Below are 19,158 nucleotides of genomic sequence, written 5' to 3'. Positions count from 1 at the left end.
TCTCGAGCTCCAAGCTGGCTATTTCATCGGAGATCACCAGCTCGAGGATGCGACGACCATGTTCCTCAATTGCGCCTAGGTGGACACCTGGGCCAAGGAGGCGGTCGAGCCTACGGACCAGCGCATTGGCATCCAGCAGGCCGCGGACAAGGCAAACGGCGGCACCCATGCGAACGGCGCGGCGGGCGTCCGGTGCAAGTACGGTGTGGCCGGCATCTGGTGCAAGTATGGCGCTGAGGGCCTCTACCCACTCCTGGCGAGGAATGGGGGTACTGACGGGACGTGTACCCAGCTGCGACGCCGTGTCGACAGTAGGCAAGCGCCAATGGGTCCGCTCTTGCTGTGCGGCGCGCCGCGCCTCTCGCTCTGTGGCACTCCAACGGTCTTGCCGTGCGGCGAGCCGCAGCCTATCAGCGCGGACGTGCCTAGCTTGCTCTGCGGCGCGCCATCGATCATGTTGTGCGGCGAGCTGCAGCCTGTCGGTGCTGACATGCCTATCATGATCCGCGGCGCTCAAGCGCCATGCGCCAAAGGTCTGTTCAACCCTGGCGATGACGCGCATCACAGCGTCGTCCATCGCGTTGCTGGGGAGCGCCTCGGCCTCGATCAACTGTATGCCACGTATCGCACATTGTCAAAAAGTAATGTGGTAGACCTTCTTTAACATGTGTTAAAAAATAAAAAATAAGGACCTCGAGGTTAAATTAGCTGAGGGAATGGGGCATTTTGGTCAATCCTATCACCTAATTTAACATCGACACAACTTCCCATCCAGTCACCCATCCGATAGCTGCTCCAGCCAGAGCACACTTAACTTGATAGTTTTCTTACATGAGCTACTGGTGGAACAACTAGTCCTTGCTGATAGGAATGCCTCTTCGCATCCTTATGGCATATCCGGATGACCGCCCATCCCACAATGGCCAATAGATGTTGGGTAGACAGAGCATATCACATATGTCTTATTAGAAGCAATCATCTGCGTTATTATCGGTTTTCGCACACATTTCTGATTACAGACCTTTTTACCGTGTATCACACACATCTTGTTATATTGAACCGTTTCTGTTGTCTTGCCTAATCACAAACAGTTCATCCGAGTGAACCGTATGCTGTACATCGCACACACCTTGGTCGGGCTGTCCGTTTCTTTTGTGTTGCCTAATCACAAACAGTTCATCCGAGTGAACCGTATGCTGTACATCGCCCACACCTTCATCTGGCTGCCCGTTTCTTTTGTTCCTCCTCATCGCAAACAGTTAATTGAACTGAACCGTATGCCCTTCATTGCACAAGCAACTAAAACCTAAACCGTGTTTGATGCATCCGTCATCGCAAACGACTTATACATTTCTGACGGTTTTCCTACACCACCGTTTGCGATCATTGCATCGCACATAGTTTCTCGAAGGGTCTCTGATCGTAGTGTCGCGTTAGCAGCATCCTGCAGTAGTGAAGATACATACGGATCTGAATGTTGCAGACCCGTTGACTAAGCCTCTCTCACGAGCAAAACATGATCATCACCAAGACTCCATAGGTGTTAGAATCATTACTATGTAATCTAGATTATTGACTCTAGTGCAAGTGGGAGACTGAATGAAATATGCCCTAGAGGCAATAATAACGTTGTTATTTATATTTCCTTACTTCATGATAAATGTTTATTATTCATGCTAGAATTGTATTAAATGGAAACTTAGTACATGTGTGAATACATAGACAAACTGAGTGTCACTAGTATGCCTCTATTTGACTAGCTCGTTAATCAAAGATGGTTAAGTTCCCTAGCCATAGACATGAGTTGTCATTTGATTAACGGGATCACATCATTAGAGAATGATGTGATTGACTTGACCCATCCGTTAGCTTAGCACGATGATCGTTTAGTTTGTTGCTATTGCTTTCTTCATAACTTATACATGTTCCTATGACTATGAGATTATGCAACTCTCGTATACCGGAGGAACACTTAGTGTGCTATCAAACATCACAACGTAACTAGGTGATTATAAACATGCTCTACAGGTGTCTCTGATGGTGTTTGTTGAGTTGGCATAGATCGAGATTAGGATTTGTCACTCCGATTGTCGAAGAGGTATCTTTGGGCCCTCTCGGTAATGCACATCACTATAAGCCTTGCAAGCAATGTGACTAATGAGTTAGTTGCAGGATGATGCATTACGGAATGAGTAAAGAGCCTTTCCGGTAATGAGATTGAACTAGGTATTGAGATACCGACGATCGAATCTCGGGCAAGTAACATACCGATGACAAAGGGAACAACATATGTTGTTATGCGGTTTGACCGATAAAGATCTTTGTAGAATATGTGGGAGCCAATATGAACATCCAAGTTCCGCTATTATTGACCGGAGATGAGTCTCGTTCATGTCTACATAGTTCTCGAACCCGTAGGGTACGCACGCTTAACGTTCGATGACGATAGGTATTATGAGTTTATGTGTTTTGATGAACCGAAGGTTGTTCGGAGTCCCGGATGTGATCACGGACATGACGAGGAGTCTTGAAGTGGTCGAGAAATAAAGATCGATATATTGGAAGGCTATGTTTGGATACCAAAATGGTTCCGGATGAGTTCGGGCATTTTCCGGAGTACCAGGAGGTTACTGGAACCCCCCGGGGAGTTAATGGGCCTGAATGGGCCATGGTGGAAGAGAGGAGGAGGCGGCGAAGGTGGCGGCGTGCCCCCCCAAGCCCAATCCAAATTGGGAGGGGGCCGCACCCCTTTCCTTCTCTCCCTCTCCCTCTTCCTTCTTCTCCTACTCCAACTAGGGAAGGGGGAACCTACTACTATTGGGAGTAGGACTCCCCCCTTGGGCACGCCATAGAGAGGGCCGGCCCACCCCTCCTCCACTCCTTTATATACGTGGGAGGGGGGCACCCCATAGACACACAAGTTGACAGTTGTCTTAGCCGTGTGCGGTGCCCCCCTCCACAGATTTCTGCCTCGATCATATCGTTGTAGTGCCTAAGCGAAGCCCTGCGTTCGGAACTTCATCATCACCGTCATCACGCCATCGTGCTGACGAAACTCTCCCTCGGCCTCAGCTGGATCAAGAGTACGAGGGACGTCACCGAGCTGAACGTGTGCAGATCGCGGAGGTGTCGTGCGTTCGGTACTTGATCGGTTGGATCGCGAAGACGTTCGACTACATCAGCTGTGTTACTTAGCACTCCCGCTTTTGGTCTATGAGGGTACGTGGACACACTCTCCTGCTCGTTGCTATGCATCACATAGATATATCTTGCGTGATCATAGATAATTTTTTTGAAATACTGCGTTCCCCAACACCATCGGGCAAGCTCTTGGGTTTTCTGGTTTCTGAAAGAGGTATTGAAGCTAACCCGGAGAAGATCAAGGCCATTACATCATTGGCTAAACCGACGTGTGTCAGTGATGTTCAACGTTTGGTGGGTCATATTGCGGCCTTAAGCCGGTTCATAAGCCGGTTGGCTGAGAGAGCAATACCGCTGTATCATATGATGAACAAAACAGATCACTTTGTCTGGAGTGATGCTGCTAATGAAGCATTTCAAGCCTTGAAGAAATAGCTGGCTGAGCCACAAGTCCTTGCTGCTCCTATTGATAAAGAGCCATTGTTGTTATATGTGGCTGCCAGCCCGGGCTGTCAGCGTAGCTATTGTGGTGGAACGAAAGGAAGCAGGAAAGGAACATCCGGTTTAGAGACCGGTTTACTATATCAGTGAGGTGCTCATTGAGTCCAAGCACGGGTATCCGCATTGGCAGAAGCTAGTATACTGGGTCTTCATGGCTAGTCTAAAGCTCAAGCAATATTTCTTTGGTCATCCTATCATTGTGGTTAGTTCTGCTCCCTTAGGGGATATCATTCAAAACAGAGAAGCCACAGGTCGGGTGGCCAAGTGGGCCATTGAGCTTGGACCCCATGGTTTGAAATATATGCCTCGCACGGCAATCAAGTCTCAAGCGCTTGTGGATTTCATTAATGATTGGACAGAGTTGCAGACACCCGAAGAGAAGCCAGATAACACATATTGGACTATTCACTTTGATGGATCCAGGCAGTTGGAAGGCTCGGGGGCTAGAGTTGTATTGACTTCCCCATGAGGTGACAAGTTTTGTTATGTTTTAAGGCTGATGTTCCCTTGTACTAACAATGCAGCTGAGTACGAAGCCTTACTCCATGGTCTTCGAATGGCTAAGGAGATGAATTTAAGCCGGGTGAGGTGTTTCGGCGACTTAGACTTGGTGGCTCAGCAAGTTTCTGGCACTTGGGATTCTAAGGATCCCCTCATGGCGGCTTACGCCAAGAGGTTGATGCTATTGCAGGGCATTTCAAGGGTTATCAAGTGGAACATGTTGATCATAGGAAAAATGAGGCGGCTGATGCTTTGAGCCGGTTAGGGTCCCAGCGTAAGCCGGTACCACCTAACACTTTCCTGGATATTTTGCATAACCCTTCCGTCAAGTTGCCTAAAATAGAGGATCTTGTTATTCCTGACCCGGAGGCACAACTGGTGGCGGCTCTTCATGCTATTCCTGATTGGACGGTTCCATATTTGGCTCATATGACCCGGGGCGAGTTACTTGAAGATGAAACCTTGGCCAGGCAGATTACCCTGCGGTCTAAGTCAATGACAATTGTCAACGGAGAGTTACATCATTGCAGTGTTACTTGAGCATTTCAACGTTGTGTTTCTCCTGAGGAGGGCCATGAAATTCTTCGCGAGATCCATGAAGGAGATTGTGGTCATCATGTCGGCTCTAAGTCTATTGTGGCTAAGGCTTTTCGTCATGGGTATTATTGGCTGACGGCTCACCTGATGCAGATGATTTGGTTAGTAAATGTGATGGTTGTCAGAAATTTTCATGACGAGGTCATGTGGCGGCTCAAGAATTGACGATGATTCCGATTACTTGGCCGTTTGTAGTCTGGGGACTTGATATGGTTGGGCCTTTCAAAAGGTCCAAGGATAAAAAGACCCACCTTTTGGTGGCAGTTGAGAAATTCACAAAGTGGGTCGAAGGAGAGCCGGTTAGTACGTGTGACGCGGCAACATCGGTTCAATTTATCAAAAAGGTGATTTTCCGCTTTGGTTTTCCCCACAGCATTATAACTGACAATGGCACTAATCTATCCAAGGGTGCTATGAAAGAGTTTTGTCAACGTGAGCATATTTGACTTGATGTGTCATCAGTGGCTCTCCCCCAATCCAATGGTCAAGCCGAGAGAGCCAATCTAGAAATTTTAAGAGGCATCTAGCCCCGGCTTATGGTTCCTTTGCAGAGGACGCTGGGTTGTTGGGTGGAGGAGTTACCCTCAGTGTTATGGACTATCAATACTAACCCCAACAGATCTACGGGTTACACGCCTTTCTTCATGGTTTACGGAGCAGAGGCGGTTCTTCCTAGTGACATCCGTCACGATTAGCCCTGCGTGGCGGCTTATGTTGAAGCTGACAATGAAAACGCACGTCAGGATGCACTTGACCTGTTAGATGAGGAGCGTGACCTCGCGGCGGCTCATTCGGCGATTTACCAACAAGATCTGTGCCGTTATCACAGCCGCCAGGTTAAGACCAGAACCTTTGAAGAAGGTGACTTGGTGCTGTGGCTTATCTAGGATCAAACTAACATGCACAAGCTATCCCCACCTTGGGAAGGACCCTTTGTGATCAGCAAGAATTTGAACAATGGATTATACTACCTTGTCGATGATCAAGACCACAAGGACTCACGCATGTCGGAGGAGGAGACCCGCCGGCCATGGAATATTGCTCATCTTCGGCCTTATTACACCTGAGCCATCAACTCTTGTGATGTACATATTTTTGACAATGTATATATTATGATAAATATAATAAAGCCGGCATCCCTGATAATTCAGAGCCTCTGTCGTTTTACTTCTTCAAAACTGAGTCTTTATTATCATCTCACATGATCACTTAAGAGGCATGATGCCCCAGTTACAGGGACCAAAGAGAGTTGGATGCACAGCACAGCTCAAACATAGGTACCCGCTGAGCACAGCTCAGACATATATCACTTGGGAGCTTCCTGCTCATTGAGCATAGCTGTGAATATCCCTCTTGATTGGGCTAAAACGCCACAAACCACTTGGGGGCTTCCTGCTCATTGAGCATAGCTGTGAATATCCCTCTTGGCCTGGCTTATACACCATGGTTACAAAGCACTTTGGGGCTTCCTGTTCAAACATAGGTGTATTCACCCAAGAGAACATATCATTACTACCCTCGTGAACTGATTTGGAACACCAGGTGTATTCACCAAAACTTTCCGGGTTCTCCTACTTTGTAGAATCTGCCACTCTGCCCAGGTAATCCCGGAATGACAAGCCGAACTCTTGACAGTCAATCTTACATAGACCCTGAACTTGTGAAACGTCAAAACGACGGTCATGTGAGGCCGGGTTCACAAAGTGTAAAAGGTTAACTCAGTGGCTTGGCGGCCCATGAAAGCCTCGGAGCTTTAGGCTTGGCGGCCTATGAAAGCCTCATTTTCTCGATTTGATTTGTTTTTGAACATTTTTTGGGTTCATCTTGGTACCATATTGACATATGGTTTAAAAAAAACGATTCAGGCCATATAGCCTCAATCCTTCCGGCTCATATTTGAGTATCTCCGTGGTTTCTGATAACTCGGCCTGGCTTTGGACTATGAGTCACCAGTATATGACAATTAAACAAGGCATTATATGTTCAATCTTTGGGTTGTCACCCTTATTGCACTGGTATTCTAAGCCGGCGGTTTATCACAGGTATGATACTTTTCAAATTATATAAGGTCATGATTAAACCGGCCCTGGTTATGGACTATCTTTAGTCACCAGCGGTTTTTATAGAATATTGTGACCCGTCCTGTGGTAAACCGCCAGGATCCTTCTTATATGTTTGTGTGCAGGTACAATACATAATCTGGTACACACAGACGAGGAAGTCATAAACATAAGTGGCAGAGCTGCAATTTGACAGATCAGTAATGTCATACAAAGCAAAACATGCATGATGGCATGGCAAATCAAGAGTTTATCTAGCCTATTACAAAGGCGTATGATGCCCCAAAGGAATAATTGTTTTAGTGGCTTTCACAGAAAGCAGATGCTAAGCCGACCCACGGTTTATTTCACAGAAAGCAGATGCTAAGCCGACCCACGGTTTATGAATCCTGGTCTTACTGAGCTCACGGTTGTGGATCGTCCAGCGCCGGTTGATCTTCCTCCTCTTCACCCAATGGCTGGAAGTTAGTGGTTGCCCAGTCGATCCCAGTTAAAGCTCTGAATACAACTTCATCACTTATAACAGTTGATGGATCAACATCAGGGGCATAAGTGTGCTTACGGATCGGAGGAGTCAGGTCCGGAGCGTCATGAGTCGGCACCTTGATCTTCTTATTGTTGGCATCATAAACCGGATGGTAATGTGCAAGATCAGTGTCGGCAGCCAGTTTGCTAGCCAGAGGACGCATTCCCCTCGTAATGGCGGTGAAGTCTTCTGCGCTGAAGGGCGACCCATCTTCTTTTATGCTCGGGCAGCCGTTCGCCAAGTCTGTCGGTTCAAGATCAGTTAGCCACGCTTTGCCCTGGGTTAGCGCGGTAAGTGCGCCGGCTCTCGCAGATGACTTCTTCAATTCTTCGATCCGTGCAGGCAGCATGGATAGTTTCTCCAATGTATCCTTGATAAGTGTTGGAGGCGGTTTGTTGTGAGCAGCTGTGCAGATGATGTGCTGTGCGCCAGTATATAACTGCTCTATGAGTATATAGGCGGCTTTCAGTTTTTTCCACATGTCTGAGCCAAGATGAGTAACTTTGGATCCTGTATCATCAAGGACGTTTGTAAGCCGGGAGCATATTAGTTAACATATGTTCAATAGATTAATAGGAAGTTATTTACCGAATACGGCAGCAGTCATGGCATTAATCTTTTGTTTTATGCCGGATAATTCTTCAGTTATCGGCTTAAGGGCCGCTTCAGCATCTTCAACTCTCTTCAACAAGGTTGATTTCTCTGTATCCCAACCTGCTTGTTCAGCTTTGAAGCTTTCCTTCAATTTCTCCATCGCTGCTAAAGTGCTGGTCAATTCATGTTCGGCCTTGGAGGTTTCTGCTTGTTGAGACTTGATGTTATCCTGAAGGTCAGCGACTTGCGATTCTTTGCTGCTAATCTCAGCCTACAGTAGATAAACAATAGATGAGATGGCAATGAATTTATTTGAAGTCCCAAGCATAATACAAATATTATAATTGGCACTTGGGGGCTAATGCATATTGCTTCTTCAAATTCTGTGAAGTCCCAAGCACAATACATGTATTATACTTGGCACTTGGGGGCTAATGCATATTGCTCTTGTCAGAGACGAAATTATTTACTGATCCGGACAAATGATTGTGATCCGGCTTATGAAGGCTATGGATTGGATTATGGATCTCTTGCAAGATAGTTAAGTCTCGACTTAACATATTTGTTAAGCCGACCCTTGTGGGCTACAGATGCAATGTCTATTCTTGCTAAGGTTAAAGTCCCGACTTAACATACTTATTAAGCCGGCCCTTGGGGGCTACACACGCAAAGTTGAAGTACTAGTATTTTAAAGTCCCGGTTCACAGTAAAATAATAAACCGGCCCTTGGGGGCTACTGGAATGATCTATGCAGTTATTGAAAGTTTACAGCACATTCTATTCTATCATGTCCAATAAACTTGGCGTCTGAGGAAAGTATATTCACATAAGAAGTTGCAGCTTTTACCTCATAACGCTCCTTCATCAGGTTTATTAAGCCGGCTTCAAAATCATGGCTGGTATATAGGCGGTTCAGGAGGCCAGAATGGAGGTCTTGAGCACTAAACTGAGTATAGTTCTCCAAGTCCGTTTTTGACTTTCCTTTATCAACAGCGGAAATTTCTTCCTTAGCGCTGTGTTTCGACAAGACAGTGGGATTACCCGGTGTTGTATGACCAACTCCAGTAATTACAACGTCGTCGGTCTTATCGTCAGTGGCTTTAGCTGGGCTTGGCGGCTTATCAGTCACCGGGTCAACATTCACATGATCCATGAGGACTTCATGATCTTGTGGCGGTGGATCATCAAGAGTGGCCTCAGCATTTGGATTAGAAGGTTCTGACTGTTTTCCCGGCTCAGACGGATTGGAGTCATCGACCGGCTTATTCAGCTTTGTTTTCTTACTGGGTCTGGCCTGGCCCCTGAGAATAAGAAGCATATAAAAGATTAATATAATGATCAGGCATAAAGTTTCAATGGTTAAAATGTATCCCTACCCAGGTACAGTCTTGAAAAATGTATCCACACCATAAAGGCTCTGAGCTTTGAAAAAGCTGGTGCATACTTGGCTCGTTCCTCTGCATTAAGCTGTTGGGGGAGTGGATGTTTGTCGCCAGGTCGGTGTTCACGGTAACCCGGCAGAGGATTTTCACTGGTTGGAGATGTATCTTGGCAATAGAACCAAGTTTGGTTCCAGTCTTTGGGGTGGCTATGCAACTTGGCATGGGGAAAGTTGACTTCTTTTCTCTTTTGAATTGAGACTCCAGCGAGCTCTTGGCATGGCCCGTCGACAAACTCTGTTTGGCGGTTGAAGTAATATAATTCCCTGAATAAATCAACCGTGGGCTCCTCTTGAAGATAAGCTTCACAGAATACTTGGAAATTGCAGATGTTGGACACGGAGTTGGCTCCGATGTCTTGAGGGTGCAGTTGGAGGAAATGAAGCACGTCGCGGAAAAATTATGAGCCGGGTGGGCTGAACACCTGACCCAAGTGATCAGCAAAAACAATTACTTCTGCATCTTTCGGTTGAGGAGGGACTTTGTCGGCGTTCTGGGAATGGGGGTCCCCAGACATGCCTGCCTGCGGTCCACTGCGTGGCTTTGCTAGCAGGCTGGTACGGCCCATCTTCATCAACAAGGCATTCAAGACCCTCGCGAGGGGCCAAGCCTCGCGAGGCGGACGACACAAGGCCTCGTCAGGAGCGGCCTCACCAGGCTGGCTCGCGAGGGGAGGAGAGATCAAGGCAAGGCAAACCTCGCGAGGTTCTCGTGACGTGAGCCATGAAGACTGAGACCAGGCGGTGCCAGGCGGGCGCCAGTGCGCACAATGTCCTTGTTTCCTCTTTGGTGCTAAGGAGGCAAGCGCAGGCGCAGAGTACCGAGGCATCAAGCAAAGGTTTCCATATCAGTGCAACGAGACCAAGACCAGTAGGACGGCAAGACGGAGGTCACCATGGAGCCCAAGGCGGCATCACCACCAGAGCCTTTTTGTAGGCGAAGACCGCTTTTGTCAGGATAAGCTGTACTAGCTGTCCCCTTTCAAATTGGCAGTTGTTGGCTCCCTTCCCACTCAATATTTGGGGAGAGGACCAGGGCCTCTATAAATAGGGCTAGCCACCACAGTAGGAAGGGGGGAATCCTCACCCACAGTAGGAAGGGGGGAATCCTCACCCACACAAGTTGGCCAAGCACAAGAACACCTCAATCTCAGGAGGCAGTTCTTCCCCTTTGTACTGTTCATCCTCAGCCCAAGAGGCAATCCACCACCACCACACTGGATTAGGGTGTTACACCACAACGGTGGCCTGAACCAGTATAAATCTTGTGTACCTTGTGTCGTGAGTTCGTCGAGCTAGTCCGTAAGATCTTACCAAAGCTAGGACGCGGATCGGTAGGGGGGAAATCTTCGTGCGCACCCCAGTGTTTGAACCTTGAGGGTTTTGCCGGAAGCCGTGATCCGACATTTGGCACGCCAGGTAGGGGTGCGTCGGAGCTTCCCTTCCGTCACTGCGCATCCCGTTGCTTCGTCGTCTCCATGGCAGACGCTCGCTGTGCTCATGCTGAGCGTCGGGTTGCCCTCGCCGCCCGCATCGCTCAGACGGCTCCCGTCGGTAGGCCACCCCGTCGTTCTTCGTCGCCTGCCGCCAACGCCGCCACCGGCCTGGCGGGGAACGAGCAGCAAGCATCCTCGCTGCACCCCTCGATGCGGCGGGATGGCCGTACCGCCACCCCATCGCTGACCCCGGCCGGTTAGTCATCGCACGCTCGTCGCACTCCCGTGGACGCGCAGGCTGCTCTGTGCATGGCACGCGAGCTCCTGCGCTACCGCCCCGTCGACGACCTCTACGAGGACTGGCTCGACCGCATCACCGAGCTAGTCAGCGCTGCAGGGGGCTCCCCTGCGCCATCCCTCTCGTTGCCTCACCGTCCGCCAGCCACGGGCGGCGTGGCCCATGGAGCGCCTCCACCACCTCTGCCCCAAGACGGAGTCTTGGTAACAAGGCGAGCGGCCCCACGGCGTGACCTGCCGCGTCCGGTGCCCGCGCAAGAAGAAAGAAGCTGCCAAGAAGTCCCTCGGCCACGAGAAAACGCCCCCGCGCTCCCTGCACCACCATGGCAAGACCGCGTGCCGCCTGCGGTGGCGGGGCGCGGACCCCATCAATAACAAGTTCTCCACCACCGTCGAGTCCCCGTGACCACGGCAGGCTGCCGCGCCTTCACCCCCGAGCTGTGTAGCGTCGCCTGGCCTGGCAAGTTCAAGCCGGATCTACCCCCTCGCTGTGACGGCACCCCGATCCCGCGGAGTTCCTACAGCTCTACAATCTGAGCATCGAGGCGGCCAACGGCGACAAGGAAGTCATTGCGAACTGGTTCCCCATGGCTCTCAAGGATGGCGCCCGCTCCTGGCTCCTGAACCTGCCTCCAGGCTCGATCTCCTCCTGGGACGAGATGCGCGACCGTTTTGTTGCCAACTTCCACGGCACTCGCGACCGCCGGCCGGCCGCGGGTGACCTGCACCGCGTCAAGCAACAACCAGGAGAGACCCTCCAGAAGTACATCCAGCGCTTCAACAACGTTCGCCTCAAGATTCCCAAGGTGACGGACGAGGCCATCATCTCTGCGTTCTCTGATGGCGTCCGTGACGTCAAGATGAAGGAGGAGCTCGCTATCCACGAGGAACTGTGCACGTCTCTGGAGCTGTTCAACCTGGCGACCAAGTGCACAACAGCTGAGGAGGGGCGCCTCTCCCTCCTCGAGCTCCCGGCTGCGGACTCGGAGGAGAAGAAAGCCAAGGCCAAGGACGTGAAGCACAAGGGAGCAGCCGTGCTCGCGGCGGAGTCGCACACGTAGTGTGGCAGGGACCAGCCCGAGTCATCCAAGAGCAGCCGACCATTCTGCGCCTTCCATAACCTGCATAGCCACAACACCAGCAACTGGCACGAGCTCAGAGCCATTCGAGAAGGACACTTCGGTCGACGCCCTGAGTGCAACGACCGGGGCTACAGCCGAGGAGGAGGACGTGGTGGCGGACGCTGGGACGACCATGGCCCGGGCCAGGAGTGGCATGATTGGCCTCGTGAGGACCGCCGGCAGGATCAGCCTCGTGAGGGCGCCTGGAGGGATCAGCCGCGTGAGGATCGTCCTCAGGGCAATGCCGGTCTTCCTCCACTACCGCCACCACCAAGAAGGAACGACGACCACCATCAAGACAAGGGGGCTGGGGGCTTTTAGGAGCCGCATGCTATCGCCTGCATCTTGGGCGGAGCTCAAGCCCCGGCCTCGTAGTGTATCTTCAAGCAGTTTATTCGCGAGGTGAATGCAGTCTTCCCCAAGCTCGAGGCCACGTGCCCGCTCAGATGGTCCAAGTGCCCCATCACGTTTAGTTCGGCGGATCAGCTCAAATGCGCAGCTACCGCTGGCGCCCTCCCTATGCTTTGTTCACCAGTCATCAGCAACATGCAAGTTACCAAGACCCTCATCGACAGCGGCGCAGGGCTCAACGTCCTGTCCGTTGACACGTTCGACAACCTCCAAGTGCCCTACGACCAGTTTCAGCCTACCAAGCCTTTCTCAGGAGTGACCGACGCTTCCAGCACACAGATAGGGCAGGTCCGCCTCCCTGTCACCTTCGGAGAATGCAACAACTACCGCAGCGAGCTCATCGACTTTGACGTCGACTACATCCGCCTGCCATATAATGCGATCCTTGGGTACCCTGCCCTGGCCAAGTTCATGGCGGTGACCCATCACGGCTACAATGTCCTCAAGATGCCAGGAAGCGGCGGGATCATCACAGTCCCGTGCGAAGAAAGAGACGCGGTGTGATCCCTCGAGCGTGCCTTCCAAGCTGTAGCAATTGACGACCCCGACAGCAAGGGCGAGCGCCCTCCTGAGGCCACCCCCAAGAAGAAGAAGCAGCTGCACCGTGCATGGCCTCCGGCAAGCGGCGCCTCATCAGGATCGGCGCCCACACCTGGGGCGCCTCCCTCCATCGCATAGGAAAGCGCGCCCAGTGCCCCTCTCGGGCAGGCTCGGGGCTCTCTTCTGGAGGGCCTCAGACTTTGCCAACATCATGAGGGAGGCGCTTGGGCACCACTTGGAGGCGTGCTTCACGGCACGTTTCCCTCAGGAGGACACAAGGCGAGGAGCGCCCACCGCTCAAGAGTTCATCATCGGGACCACTCAGGAACTGCAAAACGCAAGGGCCATGCTCGGCGGCTGCCGCTCACCAGGCGCAGCTCCACATCCAGGCGAGGATGCCTGGCTGCACGTCTGCATCGACGTCCCAGGGCTTAACAGGGCCGCATCTCAGGAGCTTTTCTGGCCTTCGCACGTGGGACGCTGCGAGGGCCCACCGCACAGCTACGTTCGCATGCCTTTTGGCCTGCCAAGCGTGGCGTCCGCCTACCAGCACAACCTGCGGCGCGCCCTGGTGACTCAGGAAGCCAGGCACCATGCCGTCCTGACGGAGATGGAGACGGTACTCAAGGAACCACCAGGACCCCCAGAGCCACCGAGGCTCAGGGCCCAGGTGGCTCGTGAGGAGCAATCCCTTCGCCACGTACCATCAGCTGCCTGAACTCTCCTTCATCAATAGAATCAGGTGACATTTTCCAAGTTTGTTTAGCTGGGAGCGCCCTCAGGGCTGCATCATTCCCAGGCCGCGTGGGTCCGTCCCTATGGCATGTATCCCTTTTATGTCTTTAGCTTACCTTGCTGGGGGCGCCCCTTGGGCTGCATCATCCCCAAGCCGCTCGGGCCTGACCTAGTGGCATGAATCTTCCCAGCATTCACTACTAGGAAAAGGCCTGTTAGTGGCGCACCTATTTTTGCCATTAATGGCACACTATAGGTGCACCACTATCACCACGCCACTAGTAACAAGTACTAATGGCGCACCTCTGGTGCGCCATTAGTATACCAGATAATAGTGGCGCACCTGGTAGTGCGCCATTACTACCTTTTCAGGTGCGCCACTGGTAACTTATTATTATTATTTTTTGTCGATTTTTTTTAATTTGGAAGAGGGAAAATAGTAATGGCGCACATTCTAACCCCCACGGTGCGCCATTACTATTTTGAATTTTGCATCTGGATCTGGATCGCGATATTTTTGCCCTTTTTTGCTCATTTTTTTTGCTTGTTTTTTTGCATGATATTTTTTCAAATTTTGTTCTCGTTTTTTGATCTTGTACGTTCTTTTGCCGGAGAGGAGTTCTCCGGAGAGGAGGGCCGAGGAGAGACCGTGAGGAGGAGAGGAGGGAGGAGGAGGAGGTCACCGAAGAGGAGCTCGCCTACATCGTCGGAGAGGAGGAGGAGGAGGTCACCGGAGAGGAGCTCGCCTACATCGCCGGAGAGGAGGAGGAGGTCGCCGGAGAGGAGTTCACCGGAGGGGAGGGAGGAGGAGCTCACCGGAGAGGAGGGAGGAGGAGAAATCGTGAGGGGATGGGAGGAGAGGAGGGAGGAGGTCGCCGGAGAGGAGGAGGAGGTCGCCGGAGAGGAGGAGGGGAGTATGGTGGAGGAGAGGAGGGGAGATGGAGTGGAGGAGAGGAGAAGATGGAGTGGAGGAGAGGTGGAGTGGAGGAGAAAAATGAAGAGGTAAGGAGGAGAGGACCCCGCCCAGCCATATATACGACATAGTAATGGCGCACCGTGGGCAGGTGCGCCATTACTAACTTTTTTAAATTTTTTTTATTTATTTTGAATTTTGAAGGCGGGAAGATAGTAATGGCGCACCTTGGGCAGGTGCGCCATTACTAACTTTTTTTTATTTTTTTGATACAGTTTGAATTCTGAAGGCGGGAAGATAGTAATGGCACACCATGGGCAGGTCGCCATGGTGCGCCATTACTGAGTTTGATATTTTTGAATTTTTTTGCCTCTCCAGATCTTGAAAGCCCCGTAACTTTTTTCTGTTAGGTTTTTGAGGATTCTAAAAATCTTCAACGGGGTTCCCCTAGTTGAATTCGGATATAACTTTTCGAGTAGATGATTTTTCATATAAAAAACTTTTTCATTGGAATTCGTATGCAAAAGTTATGCCCATTTTACAAATTCTCAAGAGATTTTGCAAAAAAGTCGAAAATTCATGTTTGTAAATTTTGCTAACAACTAGACCACATATCACATGGGAATCTTATTTTCTTTTTTTTGACATTTCTATCATTTTCTTTTATTTTATTTTTTAAACTGAAAAGGCGGTCCAGGGGGGGTGCATTTGGTGAATTTTTTGGCCACCTATGAAAGTTAGTAATGGCGCACCACCTAAGAATGCGCCATTAGTAACCAGGGTTACTAATGGCGCACCTGGTGTGTGGTGCGCCATTACTAGTTTTGAAAAAAATATATAAAAAAACATGTTAGTAGTGGCGCACCAGTGGATAGTGCGTGGCGCACTATCCCCTTGTGCGCCACTACTAACATGTTTTTTTATTTTATTTTTTTCAAAACTAGTAATGGCGCACCGCACACTAGGTGCACCATTAATGTCCATATTAGCTAAAGCCGTTTTCCTAGTAGTGATTTACTTAAGCCCGTTGTTTCCCATGCTTAATCTACCTATGACTATTACCTGCTTGATTCTCACCCACCACGGGGGCTACTCACGCTGGCACGACGCATGTGCTAGGGTCCGTCCCTGCAACGTCGACAAACCTGAGCGGTTGAGCTCTGGCTCGCGGCACGCCCCGCGCACGTCACCTCACCAGGCCCTCAGTGCCATCATTCCCTCGCAAAGCAACCGGTGGCAGACCGGCAACCATAATGGCAAACTGTGTTTGTCCTTGTGCTAGCTTGCAGGAATCTCCTGAGGATAACAGCAGGTGGCACCGCGAGCTCCCTCTTCGCCCATGCAGTTCGCTTGCGCGTTAAAAGTGGGGCTCCTGAGCATCGCGACTCAGGATCTCCTACTGGCTCTCCAGCCCTCACCCCCTGGCCTTGACCATGATACGCGACCTGGCATACCAGCGGCAGCTGAGCTCGCTCGAGGGCCGGGACCTGAGGACGTAGAGCATAAAAGAGAGCGTGGAGAAGAGGGGGACGCTCGTATCGGCCTGACCTAGCTACGCTATGGACGCCTACGCACGAACCTGGCACATCACAAGGAGTCAACCCCGAATCGTCAAGATAAGTCTCGCGCTTAGATCGGCTAACCGTTCGAGCCTAGGGGTCATGCATGCCGCAGCCCTGTTGCGGCGACGCCGCCTCCCTTTCTTGCCTTACCACGGCTGCTTGAGCGCTAAAGGGGACCTCCTGAGCATCGCGCCTCAGGAGCTCTTACTGGAGCTAGGGCCGCTCACCTCCTGGCCTTGACCATGGCACATGACCTGGCATACCAGCGACCGCTGCAGCTTGCCTGGGGACCGGGACCTGTCAGCGTAGAGCAACAAGCCGTCGCGAGGTTGGAAAGGGGAGACCGAGCCTAAACAGGACATGCGTTTGCAAATTTTCATAATAAGGATAATATCAACAAAAGACATTACAGACCCTTTACACGCCCCCATGGGGTACTCCTCAATTCCTCACAGGGAACAAAAGACGAGAACTTATGGGAATCCTATCTACACGCCCCCGCGGCCAATGCCATCATCAACAGTGGGCCACGGGAGGCCGGCGCCAACCCCATCCAGATCAGCGACGATGGCGGCTGGATGCTGCAGCCTTGCTCTAGGCGCGGCGAGAGCTCGGGGGCACGTAGCTGTCGTCGCTCGTCTCCGGAGTCTCGTAGAGCTCGGGAGAACCGCTGGACTCCCACGAGTCGCTGCTGCTGGAGGGGCCGCAAGGGGGGCGCGCATCGCCCTGGTGCCCCCCTCCGGGGCAACACTCCAGGCGACGGCCCTCCGCGTTGAAGACCATGAAGGACAGCGTGGAGGCACCATCATAATCAAAGTGGATCACGAGGGCGCCCTCAGTGCGGCAAACCCTCGCGACCTTACCCCAGCCGTGGGTCATGAAGATCTTGCCAGAGGAGACCACTTCAACCTCTGCTCCGGTCGCCGGAGCGTCGCAGTCAGCATGCTGCAACCAGAGCTCGAGGGGTCCCCTCGGCGGCATCACGTCGGAGAAGAACCGCGGGAAGCGGATCCAAGTGCTCGGGGGCATCGCCGCCCACAGCACAAGCTCGCACGAGGAGTCCGTGGTGTGGACTCTAGGGACGGCGCCGTGCGCCGCAACGGTACGACGACCATGGCCACGGCGCGCGCACCGACGTTCGCCGCCTCTCCGTCCTGAGCCCCCGGCTTGGGCGTACAGGGGTAGCGGTTACCCAGGAGGAGGCCGCTCGCACCAAGGCCTCGTCACCACCTGCATCGCCGCCGGGTCACGGCGGTGGACCGGCCTCTTCTTCGGCGGGAGCGGCGCCGACCCGTCGAGGGGGGTCTTTCCTTTCTCCACAGCAGAAAACCTTCGGATGGGCGCCATCGGTGTCGGCGGTGGAGCAGAGCAGGAAGGAGCAAGCGGAATGGGAAGAAATGGCAACGGGGGCTCTACCCCCTCCCCATTTATAGTAGGAGAAGGCCAACCAGCGCCCCCCACGATAACAGGTAATGATGGTTTTCCTTGCATGTCGCAGGGACTTGTCAAGTCAGGCAGTTGACGAGGCAGCGTGGGGAAGCGGAGACGCCCACGTCCAATCAACCGCCACGCGTCGACCAAGGCCGCAGGCTATTGGGGCCCGCGGCACTCCCCACTTGATCTTTGGCTTCGCCTCGAAGCCAAGCCCGAGCGCGCCTTGGGCCCGGGGGCTACTATCGGCGTTCTGGGAACGGGGGTCCCCAGACTTGCCTACCTGCGGCCTACGGCGTGGCTCTGCTAGTAGGACGACATAAGACCTCCTCAAGAGCGGCCTCACTAGGCTGGCTCGCGAGGGGCGGAGAGATCAAGGCAAGGCAAACCTCACGAGGTTCTCGTGACGTGAGCCATGACGACCGAGACCAGGCGGTGCCAGGCGGGCGCCAGCGTGCACAGTGTCCCTATTTCCTCTTTGGTGCTAAGGAGGCAAGCCCATGCGCAGAGTACCGAGGCGTCAAGCAAAGGTTTCCATATCAGTGCAACGAGACCAAGACCAGCAGGATGGCAAGATGGAGGTCACCATGGAGCCCAAGGCGGCGTCACCACGAGAGCCTTTTTGCAGAAGAAGACCGCTTTTTTAAGGATAAGCTGTACTAGCTGTCCCCTTTCAAATTGGCCGTTGTTGGCTCCCTTCCCGCTCAATACTTGGGGAGAGGACCAGGGCCTCTATAAATAGGGCTAGCCACCATAGTAGGAAGGGGGAATCCTCACCCACAGTAGGAAGGGGGGAATCCTCACCCACACAAGTTGGCCAAGCACAAGAACACCTCAATCTCAGGAGGCAGTTCTTCCCCGTTGTACTGCTCATCCTCAACCCAAGAGGCAATCCACCACCACCACACTGGAGTAGGGTATTTTTGGGGAACGTAGTAATTTCAAAAAAATTCCTACGCACACGCAAGATCATGGTGATGCATAGCAACGAGAGGGGAGAGTGTGTCCACGTACCCTCGTAGACTGAAAGCGGAAGCGTTAGCACAACGCGGTTGATGTAGTCGTACGTCTTCACGATCCAACCGATCAAGTACCGCACGCACGGCACCTCCGAGTTCTGCACACGTTCAACTCGATGACGTCCCTTGAACTCCGATCCAGCCGAACTTTGAAGGAGAGTTCCGTCAGCACGACGGTGTGGTGACGATGATGATGTTCTACCGACGCAGGTCTTCGCCTAAGCACCGCTACGATATTATCGAGGTGGATTATGGTGGAGGGGGCCACCGCACACGGCTAAGAGTCAAGAGATCAATTGTTGTGTCTTTGGGGTGCCCCCCTGCCCCCGTATATA

This window comes from Aegilops tauschii, chromosome 2 (assembly GCF_002575655.3).
Source record: "Aegilops tauschii subsp. strangulata cultivar AL8/78 chromosome 2, Aet v6.0, whole genome shotgun sequence".
In the NCBI taxonomy this organism is placed as follows: domain Eukaryota; kingdom Viridiplantae; phylum Streptophyta; class Magnoliopsida; order Poales; family Poaceae; genus Aegilops; species Aegilops tauschii.
This window is presented reverse-complemented; position numbering follows the sequence as displayed.